At 44.4% G+C, this 16,235-nt stretch overlaps 1 protein-coding gene across 1 annotated transcript in view; it reads left to right on the forward strand.

Moving 5' to 3' along the window:
• LOC123746731 (calcium-binding mitochondrial carrier protein Aralar1-like) overlaps nt 1–16,235 on the forward strand; it is a 48,927-nt gene that overhangs the window by 20,535 nt on the left and 12,157 nt on the right. Inside the window, exons 5-6 of the mRNA XM_069312528.1 lie at nt 1,327–15,143; nt 15,417–15,504. The gene's annotated coding sequence lies outside the window, so the exon portion shown is untranslated. The remainder of the gene's footprint in view (nt 1–1,326; nt 15,144–15,416; nt 15,505–16,235) is intronic.

Consider the following 16,235-nt stretch of genomic DNA (forward strand, 5'->3'; position numbering starts at 1 on the left):
AGTAAAATTAACAGGAGCCGAATTTGCTCCCGTGTGAGCCTCTGGTCTCGTTATAAACAATGGCTGTTTAACACTCCATACTATTGACGTTACTGGCCGACATTGTCCAGAATGATAGGAGCCGAATTTGCTCCACACGTCTCGGAGGTGACACAACAATGGCTCCCTCCTTCCTCCCTGACGCCTGGCCTACTTTGTCCAGATTTCAGAAAGTGATAGAAGGGTCACATTTACTTTACTTTAATATTGATAATTAAGTTAATTTATATAAGATGTTTTTATGATGGTAAAGTCCAAAGACTAATGTATTTAAGAATAATTCCCAGCAGAATAGCTGGTGAATTATAATGGTATGTGGTGATGATATCCCGTTTTCTTTAGATGGTAATTCCACTACAAGTTACGTTTTCTATGGGTAACTTGTTTATACAATACAGCTATTATCTGTATGATATATTAAATGCTGTCGGATTTTCCGACACCATCCAGCAGTCGACCCCACAGACGCATTCATTAATTTTTACACGTTATTCATTCGAAAGGAGAATTTTCTAAAATATAAATTATTATAAGCATATTGCACGTATAAGCATAGGTTAGGTTAGGAATTTAGGTTAGGAATTTAAGTTAGATATTTAGGTTAGGAATTTAAGTTATGTATTTAGGTTAGGAATTTAAGTTAGGTATTTAGGTTAGGAATTTAAGTTGGGTATTTAGGTTAGGAATTTAAGTTAGGGTATTTAGGTTAGGAATTTAAGTTAGGTATTTAGGTTAGGAATTTAAGTTGGGTATTTAGGTTAGGAATTTAGGTTCTGTTGTCGATGATTAGTAGTACGTTGACCTGCATGAAGCGAGACAGGCCGGCCCCATTGGCTGGGCGAGAAGGTAGATTTAATATCCCAAAGTAGCGTCACTAGGCAGCATAGTGATGGCAGTTTCCTATGCTGTAGGTGCAGCATAGTGACACCAGTGGGTTTTGGTGCAGCATAGTGACACCAGTAGGTGTTATCTTGAGATGATTTCTGGGCTTTAGTGTCCCCGCGGCCCGGTCCTCGACCAGGCCTCCACCCCCAGGAAGCAGCCCGTGATAGGTGACTAACACCCAGGTACCTATTTTACTGTTAGGTAACAGGGGCATAGGGTGAAAGAAACTCTGCCCAATGTTTCTCGCCGGCGCCTGGGATCGAAGCCAGGGCCACAGGATCACAAGTGCAGCGTGCTGTCCGCTCAGCCGACCGGCTCCTACTGGGGGGGGGGGGGGGGTGGGGGTGTGTAGGTGCAGCATAGTGTAGCTATAAACTAATTTCATTCTATTTCCTCCTACAGGACAAATTCCTCCTACGACGTCAACTCGATTCATCTGAAGCTGTAACACTTTCATCTCTTAAGAGCTCCTCCACTCTAAAAAATATTTAAGACATCAAAATTGACGTAAAATTAGCTTCGTCAATGCTGCCTATTCGGCTCCTGTAATGTAGATTTCTAATCCGTCTGTAACCTTCGGTAGGCTCTTGGAACGTGCTTCAGACTCCCGACTCCAGGAATATTTCCTTCACAGTACAATGTTATGAAGTCCTGCATTGGATAGGTCTTCGCGTATCAATGAATTTTTATCTACTTAAAATGGCCACTGGTTCTAGCTCCACTAAATAAGTCAGACCCAAAGTGAAACTCAATATTTAATAGTTTTATTTATAATATTTCCTGATGTGCTGGAGAAATAGATTTTTGGGGACTTAATTAATGGTATTTCAGTATGTGATTAATGAGTGCAGAGAGTTTGATACCATAAATTGAAATGGGGAATTTTGAAAAGTGCAGGGCGGGGTTGGGCAAAATGTTACATAGCCTTCTCGGTTTGGTGCCTTCTTTTGATAGCCCCTCTCGCCGCTCAGCTCGTTGATGCCGTGAGGGGGGTTTAGTGGGCGGCTGCTGGAGTGTGATGCTCCTTGGGGCAGTCCTCTGTCCTTTTATAGCCTTGTGCTCCTGCTGCCGTCCTCTCCAATTGTGCTGAGCACCTTTTTCTTTTCCTTCTGTTTCGTTTTTCTCCCCTCTCTTCTTCTATCTGCTTGTCGTTTGCTGCCGACCTTTTGCTTGTTTTGGAATATTTCTTTGGACTACTTCTATTTTGACGCCTGGGTGCTTGAGGAGGCATACTCTTGCACCCGTAGAACTGTAGTACCCAACGTCTCGAGCGAGGGGAACCTTTTATTGTCAATCCCCCTTTCGTCGCTGAACCCGATCTCGACGGACTGACGGTTTTTAAGGTGGCGTTTGTGGGGCGTATACTCACGACGCACCCCTAGGAGGCCCCAGCATGATCGGCGATAGCTTCCTGTTGGGTGTCCTGCCTCTAATTGTGGCTCCATGGTGGGTGTGGGGGCACATTCGTGGATGAATTTCTTTCTCTTCGTCTCTATGTCGTTGAATGTTTCCGTTGTACCCTCTCAGGCTCGTGGGGTTGGCGACCAAGCCCCCGAGTCGGTCTGTATTGGAAGACCAGGCTCTGTAGCTCCCGCTGCGTTGGGCCCAGACCTTGCTCCTCCTTTGACCATCCTGACTTGTTCCCCCAGCTCCCCTCCCTCCTCTGTGGTTGGGTTCGAGCCTCCAGCCCCCGGTGGTGACCACTTCGTCCCCTGGTGCGGCTAAGTCTCTCGTTGTGACTACTGCGCGTTTTTGACCCCTCTTTCTCTAGGGGTTCTCAACGCCGTTCGCGCCCCAGCCGCACTCGCTCGATTCCTTCCCGTGCTGATGCGTATCAGGCCTTGTTTGGTCCTGCTTCATGGGCCAAATACTTTGATCTCCTCCCTCTTGATTCTGCGCCTCCTGACGATTTCTCCCTCCATCGGCATCTTGTAGATTCCGTGGATGCGTCTGTTACTTTCAACCCCACTCGTCTTGGTACACGTGTCGTTGCTGCTCCTTCTCAGGATGCAGGTTCCCGCTTGGCTGCCTTATCCTGCCTTGGCGAGATTCCTGTTCGGGTCTCCAAGAACGTTGGAATGAATGCCAGTGTTGGCACTATTCTCCTCCCACCTCATGTTGCAACCGGTGTTCGGAATCTGCAGGATTGCCACGATGATATTCGGTATATCGTTGATGCCCAAGGCCATTCTGTCCTCCGGGTTGACTCGTTTACTCGTCCCCCTCGTGGTCGTCGCCGTCAACCCCTTCGCGTTGTGAAGATCACCTTTGATGGTAGGAGCCTTCCATCCTCTGTCATTTTTGCTGGCGCTAGGTGCTCTGTCCAGGAGTATATTCCTTCTCCTCGACTTTGTAACAAGTGCTGGAGGTTTTGGCATGGTGCCCTCCGCTGCTCTGGGACTCTCTCTCTCTGTCCTTTGTGTGGGGGTGAAGGTCACTCTAAGTCGGAGTGCACTTCTCCCCAAGCTCGCTGCCTCCACTGCGGTGAGGCCCATCCTACCTTCTCCCGTCCCTGTGTCCATTACAAGCTTGAGGCAGCCGTCCTCAACCTGAAGCACCGGGAGCGTTTATCTTGTCCTGAGGCGAGGCGCCAGGTTCGCCGGCTCCCGCCTTATGCTAATATCTCTTATGCTCGCGTGTTGCGCTCTTCCTCTCCTCATCCTTCCCACCTTCCTCAGACTCACAAGCGTTTCCGGGCCTTGGACCCTGATACGCCCACTGCCCCCTCCTCTGTCCCTTTGTATTCTGTCCCGAGGGGTCCCCCTCCTGGTCCTCTGTCTGGTGTTCCCCTTCTTTCTACCCGGTCTGTCGTGTCTCCTGTGTCTTCTTCTTCGTCCCCCTCCGATCCTCCTTCCCATCCTGTTCCTCCATCTATCGGCTCTCCCCGCCGCATGTCGGTGCAGGCGGATGTCCATCGCTCTCCTAGCGGCCGTCGTGTGTGCTCTCGTTCGGCTTCTCCTGTTGAGACCCTTGAATCCGTTGCCCAGTACGTGGTTGCTGGGACACCAGTCTCTTTAAGTCAGAAGCGTAAGCCTGGCTCCTCTCCTTCCTCCTCCCCGGCGGGTAAGAAGGCTTCGCTTTCTTCCTCGGCCCCTACTTCTGGCTCTGTTGCTCCTTCCCCTCCCGTTTCAGTGATTGCGCCCCCTGTTCCTGCTATGGAGGTTTCTTTGGCCCCTGCTTCCCTTTCGGTTGGTGCTCTTGCTGGGGTGCGCTCCCCTCTTTCTACTCCCCCTCTGCCTGCTGCTGTCCTTGACTGCTCCTCTCCGTTGTGTCCTCCTCTTCCTCTTCCTCCTCCGGACCCCGCCCGCCCACCTCTGATCTGTTCTCCCGTTTCCTTCCCTCCGTCTTTGCTCAGTTTACCCATGCCCCCTAACCCTGACTTTGCTGACCCTGATCCCGACCCTGATATTCTTTAACGTGCTCTGTTGCTCTTTCGCCTTTGTTTCTTCCTTGTTCTCTGTTTTTGTCCTTTCTCTTCTCGTCGTTGTCCATTCTTCAATGGAACGTTCAAGGTTATTACTGCAATTTCCTCGAACTCCAACTTCTGATTTCGCGGTTTTCGCCCCTTTGTGTCTGTCTCCAGGAGCCGATGCTTGGTGCTCGTCCTGGTGGTTTTCGTGGCTATTCCTTTCTCTCCCCCCCCCCCAGCCGTTGCTGGGGCTTGTAATTCTTCTGCTCTCTTGATTCATGCTGATGTTCCCTTTGTTCCTTTACTTTTTCCTTCGCCTCTCCATTGTTCTGCTGCTCGTATCTTTGTGGGGAAATGGTTCACGGTTTGTTCCATTTATCTCCCCCCCGAGTGTCCCACTTTCTCTTCCTGATTTGAAACACCACCTAGACTCCTTGCCGGAGCCTGTGCTCTTGCTGGGTGACTTCAATTGTCGTCATTCTCTTTGGGGTGACGTTCTGACGAATACCCGGGGTCGCCTTCTTGAGCCGTTTCTCCTCTCTTCTTCGCTGTCTCTTCTGAATTCTGGTGAGGCCACTCATTTGGACTCTCGGACTCGCACCCTTTCTTGTCTTGATATTTCTCTCTGCTCTTGTTCTCTTTACTTAGATTTCACGTGGCAGGTTCTTGATGACCTCCATGGAAGTGATCATTTCCCTATCCTTGTTTCCTTTTTCTGTTTTGCCGTTCCCTCTCTTTCCCTAGGTGGCAGTTTGCTAAGGCAGACTGGACCCTATTTACCCTCATTGCTGCTGTCTCTGCCTCTCTCTCGCGCTCTCCTTTTTCATGACACTGTCTTCAACGCTGCCCTCTGCTCTATTCCTCGGTCTTCCTCTCGGGGTCTACGGAAGTGCGTTCCCTGGTGGAATGCGGACTGTGCTCGGGCTGTCCGCTGTAAGCGTGCAGCCTGGAAGAGGCACCGCCGTAGGCAGACGACCGATTCTTTTCTTTTCTTTCGGAAAGCGAGTGCGGTGGCCCGTAGGGCCATCCGTACGGCTAAACGTGAATGTTGGGCATCTTATGTCTCAACAATTACGTCCGAAACCCCTCTGACCCAGATCTGGAAGCGTATCCGCAAGATAGCGGGTAAGTTCGTTCCCGATGTTTCACCGGTCCTTCACCTCCATGATACTCTTGTGGTGGACCCGTTGCAGGTCGCTTCCGTACTGGGTTCCCACTTTTCTTCTGTTAGCTCTGGTCTTCATCTTCCCCAATCTTTCCTTCTTCGTAAACCTGTCCTTGAGTCTCGTCCTTTAGATTTTTGCACTCATCTTCAGCTTCCCTATAATGATCCCTTCTCTCTCTCTCTGAACTTATTTCTGCCCTGGCCCTCTGCGGTTCTACGGCGGCGGGCTCCGATGGTATTCATTATGAGATGCTTCGCCCTCTCCCTCCGTGCACGTCTCAGTATTTTGTGAGTCTGTATAATCGGATCTGGGAGTCGTCGTCAGTCCCTGAGGACTGGCTCGATGCCGTTGTCCTCCCTGTTTGCAAACCGGGGTCTCTGGGTACTTCCCCTAAGGACTTTCGCCCTATTGCTCTCACAAGTTGTGTCTTGAAACTCTTTGAACGTATGATTAACGTTCGTGTGATGTGGTTCCTGGAACACCATCACCTATTCTCCCCTTCCCAATTTGGTTTCTGCAAGTGCCACAGCACGACAGATGTCCTGGTGAACTTGGAGGTCTATATTCATACTGCTTTTACTGCGAAGACCTCCGTTGTTGGCGTCCTTTTTTACCTTGAAAAGGCTTACGACACCACTTGGCGATATCATATTCTATCTGAGCTTAATTCTTTTGGCCTTCATGGTCATCTCCCTCTCTTTCTCCGCAGCTTCCTCTCTCGTCGTTCCTTTCGGGTGCGCCTTGGTACCGCTCTCTCTGCGTCTTTTCAGTAATACGAAGGTGTTCCCCAGGGTAGTGTTCTGAGCACTACTCTTATTCTGGTTGCCCTCAATGGTCTTCTTTCCTCTCTTCCTTCTGGTGTCTTCTCCGCTCTCTATGTCGATGATTTTACCCTTTGCCGTCAGGGTGATGATTCGCCTCTCCTTCAGCGCCGGCTTCAACTTGCAATTGATGCCGTGTTGTCTTGGGCCACCGATCATGGCTTCAAGTTCTCAACTTGTAAGACTTGTGCCATGACTTTTACGCGGAAACGGGTTGTTCTTCGTCCCTCTTTGTCACTTTATGGTCATCCCCTTGAATACAAAGAATCCGCAAAGCTTTTGGGGTTATTCCTTGACACTCGTTTGTCTTGGTCTCCCCATATCTCTTACCTCCGTGTTGAGTGCTCTAAGGCCCTTACCCTCCTTCGGGTCTTGTCCCATACTTCTTGGGGGGCAGATAGGCGCACTCTCCTTGCTTTACATTCCTCTCTCGTCCTGTCTAAGCTCGATTATGGTTGCCCTGCTTACTCGTCTACTTCTCCTTCTACTCTTCGCCGTCTTGATGCTTTGCACCATAGTGGGTTGGGCCTCAGTTCTGGTGCCTTTCGTTCGAGTCCCATCCTTAGCTTGTATGTTGACACTGGCTTCCTGTGTCTCCAGGACCGCCGTGATCGCTACTGTCTTTGCTATCTTGCGCGGTCCTTACAACATCCTTCCTCTCACCTCTGTCGTGCTTTAACTTGTACCCCTCCTGCGGTTCCTGTTCCTCTTCACCACCTCCCTGTTTCTGTGCGGTTATCTCGCCTACAGGATTCTCTTTCCGTTCGTATTTCTGATGATTCTCCTCGTGTTGTTCCTTCTTTGCCCTTGTGGAGAGTCCCTCTTCCACGGTTTTGTACATCCTTGACCCGTATCACTAAAGATTTTACCCCTCCTACTGTTCTAAAACGCCTTTTCCTCGAGCACTTTTCTTCTCACTCCCGCTCCGTTTCTGTCTTCACCGATGGGTGTAAGTCTGCGGATGGTGTTGGGTAGTCTGTTGTTTTTCCTGATCGCACTTATATGTGTTGCTTACCTCCGGAGAGTAGGATGTTTACAGCGGAGCTTTATGCTATTCTCTATGCTGTTGGTCTCCTGCTTTCTCGTTGTCAGTCTTCCTTTGTAGTTGTTGTTGACTCTCGTAGTGCCCTCATGGCTCTCGGGTCCTTTAATCCTGTTCATCCAGTAGTTGTCGAGATCCAGCATTGGCTGTTTCTTGTTCACAGTAAATTTAAGTCGGTTGAGTTTTGTTGGGTTCCCAGCCATATTGGTGTGTCTTTAAATGAGCGTGCAGATGCTGCCGCCAAGGAAGTTGTCCGCTCTTGTCCCATCTCTCGTAAAGGTATTCCGTATTCCGACTTTTACCCGGTTATCCATTCCTCAGTCCTTACCCGTTGGCAGGCTTCTTGGTTGTCTGTTACTGGTAACAAGCTACGTACTCTTAAATGTTGTGTTTCCTCGTGGCCGTCCTCCATCCACCATAACCGGCGGTGGGAAACAGCTGTGGCGAGGTTGCGTATTGGCCATACTCGCTTAACCCATGGTCAGTTGATGGAGCGCCGCCCTGCTCGTTATTGTCCTAGTTGCATTGACCCTCTTACGGTCGTGCATGTCCTTCTTGAATGTCCTGACTTCCAGGACGAGCGTGTGACTTGCTTTCCGACCGCCCCTTGCGGTCACCTGTCCCTCGATAGAATTCTTGGTGACTCGGATACCTTTGATATCGTTCGCCTTATGCGTTTTTGTTCCCGTATTGGCATCCTTGGTGATATTTAGCGCCCTCTGATTATTTATGACATTTGATGGTGCTACATAGCCTTCCCGGTTTTGTGCCTTCTTTTGATAATTACTTTGTTTGTTTGCCGGTTCCTGCGTGCTCTGGTGTATGTTGTAGGTGTTCTTTGTATGGCTGGTGGGTGTGTGCGCGGTTCCTGTGTATTTGTGTGTTCGGTTGTGGATGTCGTATGCGCTTGTGTATGTCATATTGTGTGCCCTTCAGGCTGTTGGCGAGTGCTCTTTGTTCAGTTGTGCCATTTTGTTTTGCCTTCGTTTGTTATGGCGTGCTTTACCTGTTGTACGTGTTTGTTCTTTATGTTTTGTGAATGTACTATTATGTTCCCTGTTGTGCCTTTGATGTATGTTTTGTTTTTTGATGTTACTGTGCTTGCTAGTTTGCCATTGTATTCTTTGTGGGTTGTTTTATGCTGTATTTTTCTATGCCTTTATCATGTTTGTTGTTTATTGTGAAATGCTGTCGGCCCTTCTGGCCGGTGGTGTATTGTTTTCTTTGGTTGTGTTGTGTATTGTGTGTTTTTGTATTGTATTTAAGTTCTATGCTTTGCATGTAAAAAAAAAAAAGGAAAAAAAAAAAAAAAAATTGTTCCCCAACACACCCATGTGTCGTACTAGGTAGTAATCGTATCAACGAGATCTCTGGAGAAGGCTTGTACATTCATTATTGTGTAATCTTGATACCATTTTGATATACAAATAATAAAGTGCTCATGCAAGCCATATGGAATATTCATTTTCCGTATGGCATTTTCTGTTGCGAACTCGTTGGAAGAAGTGGTTGGAGGTGTTTGTTTTGGTTTAAACTGTTAGTAGATATAGGTATGGGAATTGATTTGGAGGAAGGCGATAATAAAAGTATGTGTTTGTGGGAGAAAGTAATTGGGAAAATGATCATGGAAAGAGAAGGGCCTCAAAATAAAAAATCACTTAGGGTATATTACACTAACAGTAGAAGTCTAAGAAACAAAAATAACGAATTAAATGCACTTGTCTGCACAGAAAAAATAGATATTATTGCACTTACCGAAACGTGGATGAATGTAGAAAATAGAGAAATATTAGCTGAATATCAAATAAATGGATTGAAAGTATTTCACACAGATATATTAGACGAGGAGGGGGAGTAGGCATATATGTTAGGGACAAATTGAAATGTAGTCTCAAAGAGGGAATCAAAACTGAGCCCCACACACAAAGTATTTTGATAGAAATATACGAAAAAGCAAATAATAGTATAATAGGATTTATATATAGGGCACCAAATTTAGACAGAATGGAAGCAAAGCATCTATGGGATGAAATATCTAAGGCATCTAGATTTAACAGTATTTACGTCATGGGTGATTTTGATTTTAGTGGAATAAACTGGTTGAACAAGACGGAATAGTGAAGCAGAAGATTTCCTAGAATTGACGATTGCTTTCTTACGCAACACATTACGGAACCAACACGGGAAAATAATATTTTAGATTTAGTGTTAACTAACAGGGAAACACAAATTAATGACATCGAAATAGGGAGTGAGCTAGGGAACAGTTATCACAGTTATCAGATTTAGCATAGAATGGAATAGACCTGTAGGAGAAATGTGTTCAAGTGGCAGATTTTCGAAAAGCTGATTTTAATAGCCTAAGAAATGTTTTGTGTCGATTGATTGGAAACTCTTGGGTATGGGGTGTGGGTCGGTCTTGGAGCGAGACATGAACCCAGCGATAGGTGACGTAAATGGGGATTTCGATGTGGATTCAAAATAGAACTGATTTAAGAATATTCTAAACAAAGCACAGGAACGTAGTATACCATACAAATTGAATAGATCGAATTCTAATGACCCAAAGTGGATAACAAAGAATTTGAAGAACCTTATAGGTAAAAAGAGAGCTTGGTACAAAAGCATTAAAAATGTGAAGGTCCCTATAGAACAGGAATTCGTACAACTGGTTAGAAATGTTAAAAAAAGAGATAAGGAAAGCAAAAAGAAACTATGAAGTTCGCATAGCAGGGGAAGCAAAGACAAATCCTAAAGGGTGTTTTCAGTTATATCGTACTAAGACTAGGGAAAGGATAGGTGCATTAAAAACTGAGACAGGTCAAATAAGAGATAGTTATGAAGAGATGAGTAGTAATTATAATAAATATTTTGTATCTGTATTTACTAAAGAGGAAGTTAACAATATGCATTCAGGCGAACAAGTCTATGTGGGTGGGGACGAGGACAGGTTGACGAGTTTAGCAGTTACCAGGGAGGATGTTCTTAAACAAATAGTAAAACTGAAACCAAAGAAATCCCCAGGGACGAATGAAGTGTTTGCGAGTGCGCTTAAAGAATGCAAAGAGGAGCTTTGTGACCCACTGGCAACCATATTTAATAAATCAATAGAGTCAGGCAGAGTGCCAGAGTTTTGGAAAGTTGCTAATGTGATACCAGTGTTTAAGAAAGGAGATAGATCACTTGCGTCTAACTATCGACCAATTAGCCTAACGTCTATTGTGGGAAAGTTACTCAAATTTATAATGGCAAATAAAAATCGTCTTCATGTTGAAAAACATAAACGAATAATTAAGTCGCAACATGGTTTTATCAATGGGCGTTCATGTTTAACAAATTTGTTATCTTTTTATTCTAGCATAGTTGAGGCAGTTGATAGTGGTAAGGATTGCGATGTTGTGTACGTTGACTTTAGCAAAGCTTTTGATACAGTGTCACACGAGTGAATAAAAAGATAGTCTCATGGTATTGGGGGTGCTATATTAAGCTGGATTAGGGCATGGCTAAGTCAGAGTGGGATAATGTTGTTAGTGGAGTACCTCAGGGCTCTGTCCTGGGACCTCTGTTGTTAATATATATAAATGATTTAGAATCAGGTTTGAGTAGCAACATTTGCAATTTTGCCGATGATACGAATATTGGTAGGGAAATTATTTTTGAGGAGGACTCGCTATCACTTGTAGTTTATCTAGATAGGGTTTTGAAATGGTCAAAGGACTGGCAAATGCAGTTTAATGCTGATAAATGTAAAGTTGTGAAGAACTACACCAGGTGTCTTGTTACTTGGACTTGGATTAATGAAACCGAGCGTCCTGTTTGCCTTATTGTGAACATTCATGCATTGGTCCTTTTGTTTTAAAATCTTACTAATCATGGCTCCCGATCCCTTTCGCGGTCTGACTTGGCAATCTCAGCACCACCTGGCTCGTATCTTGTAAGTCTTATCATCATTACCTAGCCTCAGAACTTTGCATTTGTCTGCGTTAGGCTGCATCTGCCAATCTTTTGATCATTTCGAAACTATTTGGATCAACCTGCAGTGATAGCGAGTCTTCTTCAGAGTCAATTTCCCAACCGATTTGTGTGTCATCTGCAAATTTGCGGATGTTGGTGCTCGAACCTGAGTCTAAATCATTTATGCATGTTGTAAACAATAGAGGTCCCAGGACAGAGCCTTGAGGCGCTCCACTGACAACATTATGCCACTCTGACTTAAGGCCATTTATGCTAGCTCTGTTTTGGAGTTGACATGCCCTGGTCGAACTTTATATAGCACCCCCAATACCATGAGCCTCTATTTTTTGTTTGATCAGTCTTTCATGTGGCACTTTATCAAAAGCTTTGCTAGAGTCGTGGTGCACAGCATCGCAATCCTTACCACTGTCAAATGCCTCGACTGTGTTGGAATGAAGGGATAGCAAATGTGTTATATATGAACGGCCATTTGCAGAACCATGTTGCGAGTCATTTATTCATTTATGTTCTTCAAGATGAAGTTAGTTTAGTTCATTTATTATGCACCCCATACCCATCTTGTGGGCGGTAGTGGGAAAGGGTTACAGAGGCACATAATGGGCTTAGGGACTGAACCCCACAATTCATTTAGCTAAGCAAGTTACAATCTTGATGAGCTAGTTCGAAAATTTCATATAAGTCGTCACATCAACAATGGGTTCGAGATGGACCTCAAGTACAGGTTGTAAATTAAGCAAGTGACATATGTGGAGAGCTAGTGTCAAAATGTATATGTTTGTCCTGCACACCGTCCCCCATCCAGTGGGCAGCGGAGGATCGGTTACAATGACTTAGTTACTACGTACAGTTAGCAAACGGGATATTTGGCAAAAATTTCTGGTAGCAGATCCTTTTGAATGACATATTGACACATGGCTGGAACATTGGTTATAGAATTGTCTCTAAGACGACTTGTATTTGCAATTGTCGATTCGGGTAGCTTTCCAGGAATGGACGTTGAAATTGAAATAAGTTTATTGAGGTAAAATACACACAAAGGGATGAGGTAGCTGAAGCTATTCTCACCCCATTCAGTACGTGTTAATATATACATAGACACACATCACAAATAAACATTACCAAATATTCTGAGAGGTAAACATACATTTCCTCCTTCACAAGTAGTATGGTATCAGACGTACACACAAATACTTTTATGACCTAGGTATAGTGTATAGACAATTTGCAAGACACGTGCAGATAATTCAACAAAATACTACAATTTTGGTGCAAAATTGTTATATCTCTCCAGAATAACATCAACCTTTCCGTTGTGACACATCCAGGCTATTTGTTCAGGAGCAATGGACGTTGGGCTGATTGGCCGATAGTTTGACGCGGGTGATCAATCTCCTTTAAGAATTGGTACCACATTAGCTACCTTCCATGACTGGCACTCTGCCTGATTATTGATTTATTAAATATGTTAGACAGTGGCTCGGAAAGCTCCTCTTTGCATTCTTTAAGCACCCTGGCAAACACTTCATCCGGCCCTGGGGATTTGTTTGGTTTGAGTTTGTCTAATTGTTTACTTACATCCTCCCTGGTAACTGCTTAACTAGTCAACCTGTCCTCATCCCCATCCACATAGACTTGTTCGGCTGAAGGCACATTGTTAAGTTGTTTTTTAGTAAATACATATAAAATATTTGTTAAAAATATGACTCGTCTTATTATCCGTTATTTGACCTGTCTCAGATTTTAATGGACCTATCCTTTCCGTAGTCTTAGTTCGATATAACTGGAAAAAGCCTTTATGATTTGACTTTGCTTGCTCTGCTATGCGAACTTCGTAGTTTCTTGTTGCTTTCCTAATCTCTTTTTTAACATTTCTAACCAGTTGTATGAATTCCTGTTCTAAACTGACTTCTCCATTCTTAATCCTTCTGTACCAAGGTCTCTTGTTACCTATAAGGTTCTTTCAAGTATTTGTTATCCACTTTGGGTCATTAGTATTCGATCTATTCAATTTGTATGGTATACTACGTTCCTGTGCTTTGTTTAGAATATTGTTAAATAAGTTATATATTAAATCCACATCGAAATCCCGTTTTACGTCAGCTATCGCTGGGTTCAAGTGTCGCTCTAAGACGGGCCCACACCCTATACCCAAGACTTTCCAATTTATTTGACCCAAAAAGTTTCTTAGGCTATTAAAAGCAGTTTTTCGGAAATCTGGCACTTAAATAATTTTTTCCTATAGGTGTATTCCATTCTATGCTAAATCTGATTACTTTGTGATCACTGTTCCCTAGCTCACTCCCTATTTCGAAGTACAGTAATTAATTTTTGTTTCCCTGTTAGTTAACACTAAATCTAAAATATTATTTTCCCGCGTTGGTTCCTTAATGTGTTGCGTAAGAAAGCAATCGTCAACTAATTCTCGAAAATCTTTTGCTTCACTATTCCCTGTTTTGTTGAGGTAGCTGGCTGACGTTGCAAATTTCACCGCCACACGCATATACGTAAGTTTCTCCCGGCCTAAAAGATCGGCGACCTTCACATCCAAAACGTCCAGTAACGCGAGTAATACGAGAGGGCAATCCACAGGAGCTGAGAAAGCAAGCCCCACAGTATCTACACGGCGAATCGGCCTACTCCCAGCCGCCGCCATGCCGCGAGCTAAGACGCCGGTGAGCGGCCGCACCAGCACCCCGTCGCAGCGCCCAAGAACTAGTGGGAACACGAGACGTGGCGACGACTACCCCCCCCCCCCCCCCACTCCAGTGGTGAGGCCTGGGGTCAGAATCACGAAGCAGTTACGCAAGTACTTACGAACCTGTAAATGTTTTCTCAATCTTTGGCGTGTTTGTTTACAAGTGTAAACAGTTAATGAGCTCCGAAGCAGCAGGAGGCTGTTTATAACAATAACAACAGTTGATTGGCAAGTTTTCATGCTTGTAAACTGTTTAATAAATGTAACCAAAGCCGTCAAAGACTGAGGAAAGATGTACACGTTCGTAAGGTCTTTCGTGAATCTGGCCCCTGAACTGCACGGTACTGTACATTGTAGTGTAGTGTACCGTACGGTTGTGTACTGTTGTATATTGTAGTGTACAGTAATGTGCCCTTGACTGTAGTGTATCGTACGGTACTGTACTGTATTGTAATGTATACAGTACAGTATACTGTAGTGCATCGTAGCGTACGGAACTGTACTGTACGATACTGTACTATGCTGTAGTGTGTTGTACTGTACATACAGCTTGAATAATTAATGTTATTATTTAAAAAGTATAATAATATATATAATAATAAGTATTGGAAAATCATCATTTGTGAGTGTAATGTAAAACATTAAATGTATGTAATTAATTATATACAAGAAGGTACATTGTGTTTGTGGGAATACATAGCATAATACAGTAATTACACTCTTGTAAAGCCGCTAGTACGCGCAGCGTTTCTGGCAGGTGCGTAATCTAACAGATAATTTAAAATAGGTAAATTATATAAAACTGAATAAAATCTCATTCATTTGGTACATGTATGTTTCTTATAGTTTGTGTATACATTTTATTGTATATATTTCATTTTCCAAAAATAAATCTCATTAACTACTCGGGTATCCAATTACGTCGAGGCGACGAATGACCGTACAGGTTGCGACAATGTGACGTCAACTGAAAATGAGAAAGGTGATTGGCTATTGAGTATGTGACGTCAACTGCAAATGAGAAACGTGATTGGCTATTGAGTCCACCTGCTCATTCAGGCGCAACGGAACGTTATTTTGCCCCTAGAATTAGCCGAGTAGAGGTGTACAAGTTAGTGTTAGGGCGTGATGTTACTCTTAGCTGGTAGCCCGTTACCCTTTGGGGTTGGCTTTGGTGACAGACCCCTAGGTTACACTGTCACTCTGTACACCGTCAAAACGCACATAGGGGCAAAAATTTATTATTTTTAGCTGTCGTATATACCCCCTGTTGGGGGGTGGATATATTCAGGGACATTTTTAGTACTGACCCATAATCGGTACTGAAATCTATTTATAAATGTTTAGGTACTGTATTTTAACATTGTATTTAATTTTCCCACAGCAGTCTTGAAGGAGCGGTGATTCCAGTCATATCCTGCCGAGCAGAAGCTGGTGGCAGATGTTCCAGTTGTGGTATTTGAGTTACCAAGGTATGATGGGCCTATCCGGCACTTTGGAAATAGTTAGAGGCATAGTAATATTGTATTAGGAATAGCGTAGTTTGGAGCGTAATTTTGGCCATTGAAGTTTGAGCAGTCATTACTACAGCCATATCAGGACCCCCATCAGTTATGTTTTAAATATGAAAATCTATGAGTTACACCACTTAACATTAAGTGGTGTAAAACGTTGCTCAAAGTCTAAATTCCTAGTCTTGAAGGAGGATGGTGGTGTTGCTTGCGGTAACTGGTGATTAAGAGTAGTGAATAAGTCGGTGGATAGTGTTTGGGCGCTCTCGGTGTGGGTAGTGTAGTCTTTGATCCAAATTTAGTGCTGTTGTGGCCCTCCCCCACTTTAAAGTGTTCGGGTTACGTGGGTACATAATTTTAGGTATGAGGGGAGGGAACCGTTGACAATACGTAGCGTTCGTGTCCTCGTCGAAGGCCGTAGACATACATTTACCAGAGTGGTTTGACGTACATAGGTGATAACATTTCAATAAGGAAATGTTGAATGTTACCGAGAATATTAAGTGAATTTGTTTATAATGTTAAATAAACAGCATTCAATAAGCGCGACCTCCTTCGTAGGAGGAAGAGCTCGTAAAAAAAAAATACAGGTCAACAATATAATTTATTCGTGTATGGGATGTGAAGGTTCCGGTTGACTTGCTAGCAATGGGTGATTAATTTCAACTCCAGATGTGAGCCTCGTGACAGTA

Source organism: Procambarus clarkii, chromosome 72, assembly GCF_040958095.1.
Source record: "Procambarus clarkii isolate CNS0578487 chromosome 72, FALCON_Pclarkii_2.0, whole genome shotgun sequence".
NCBI lineage: Eukaryota > Metazoa > Arthropoda > Malacostraca > Decapoda > Cambaridae > Procambarus > Procambarus clarkii.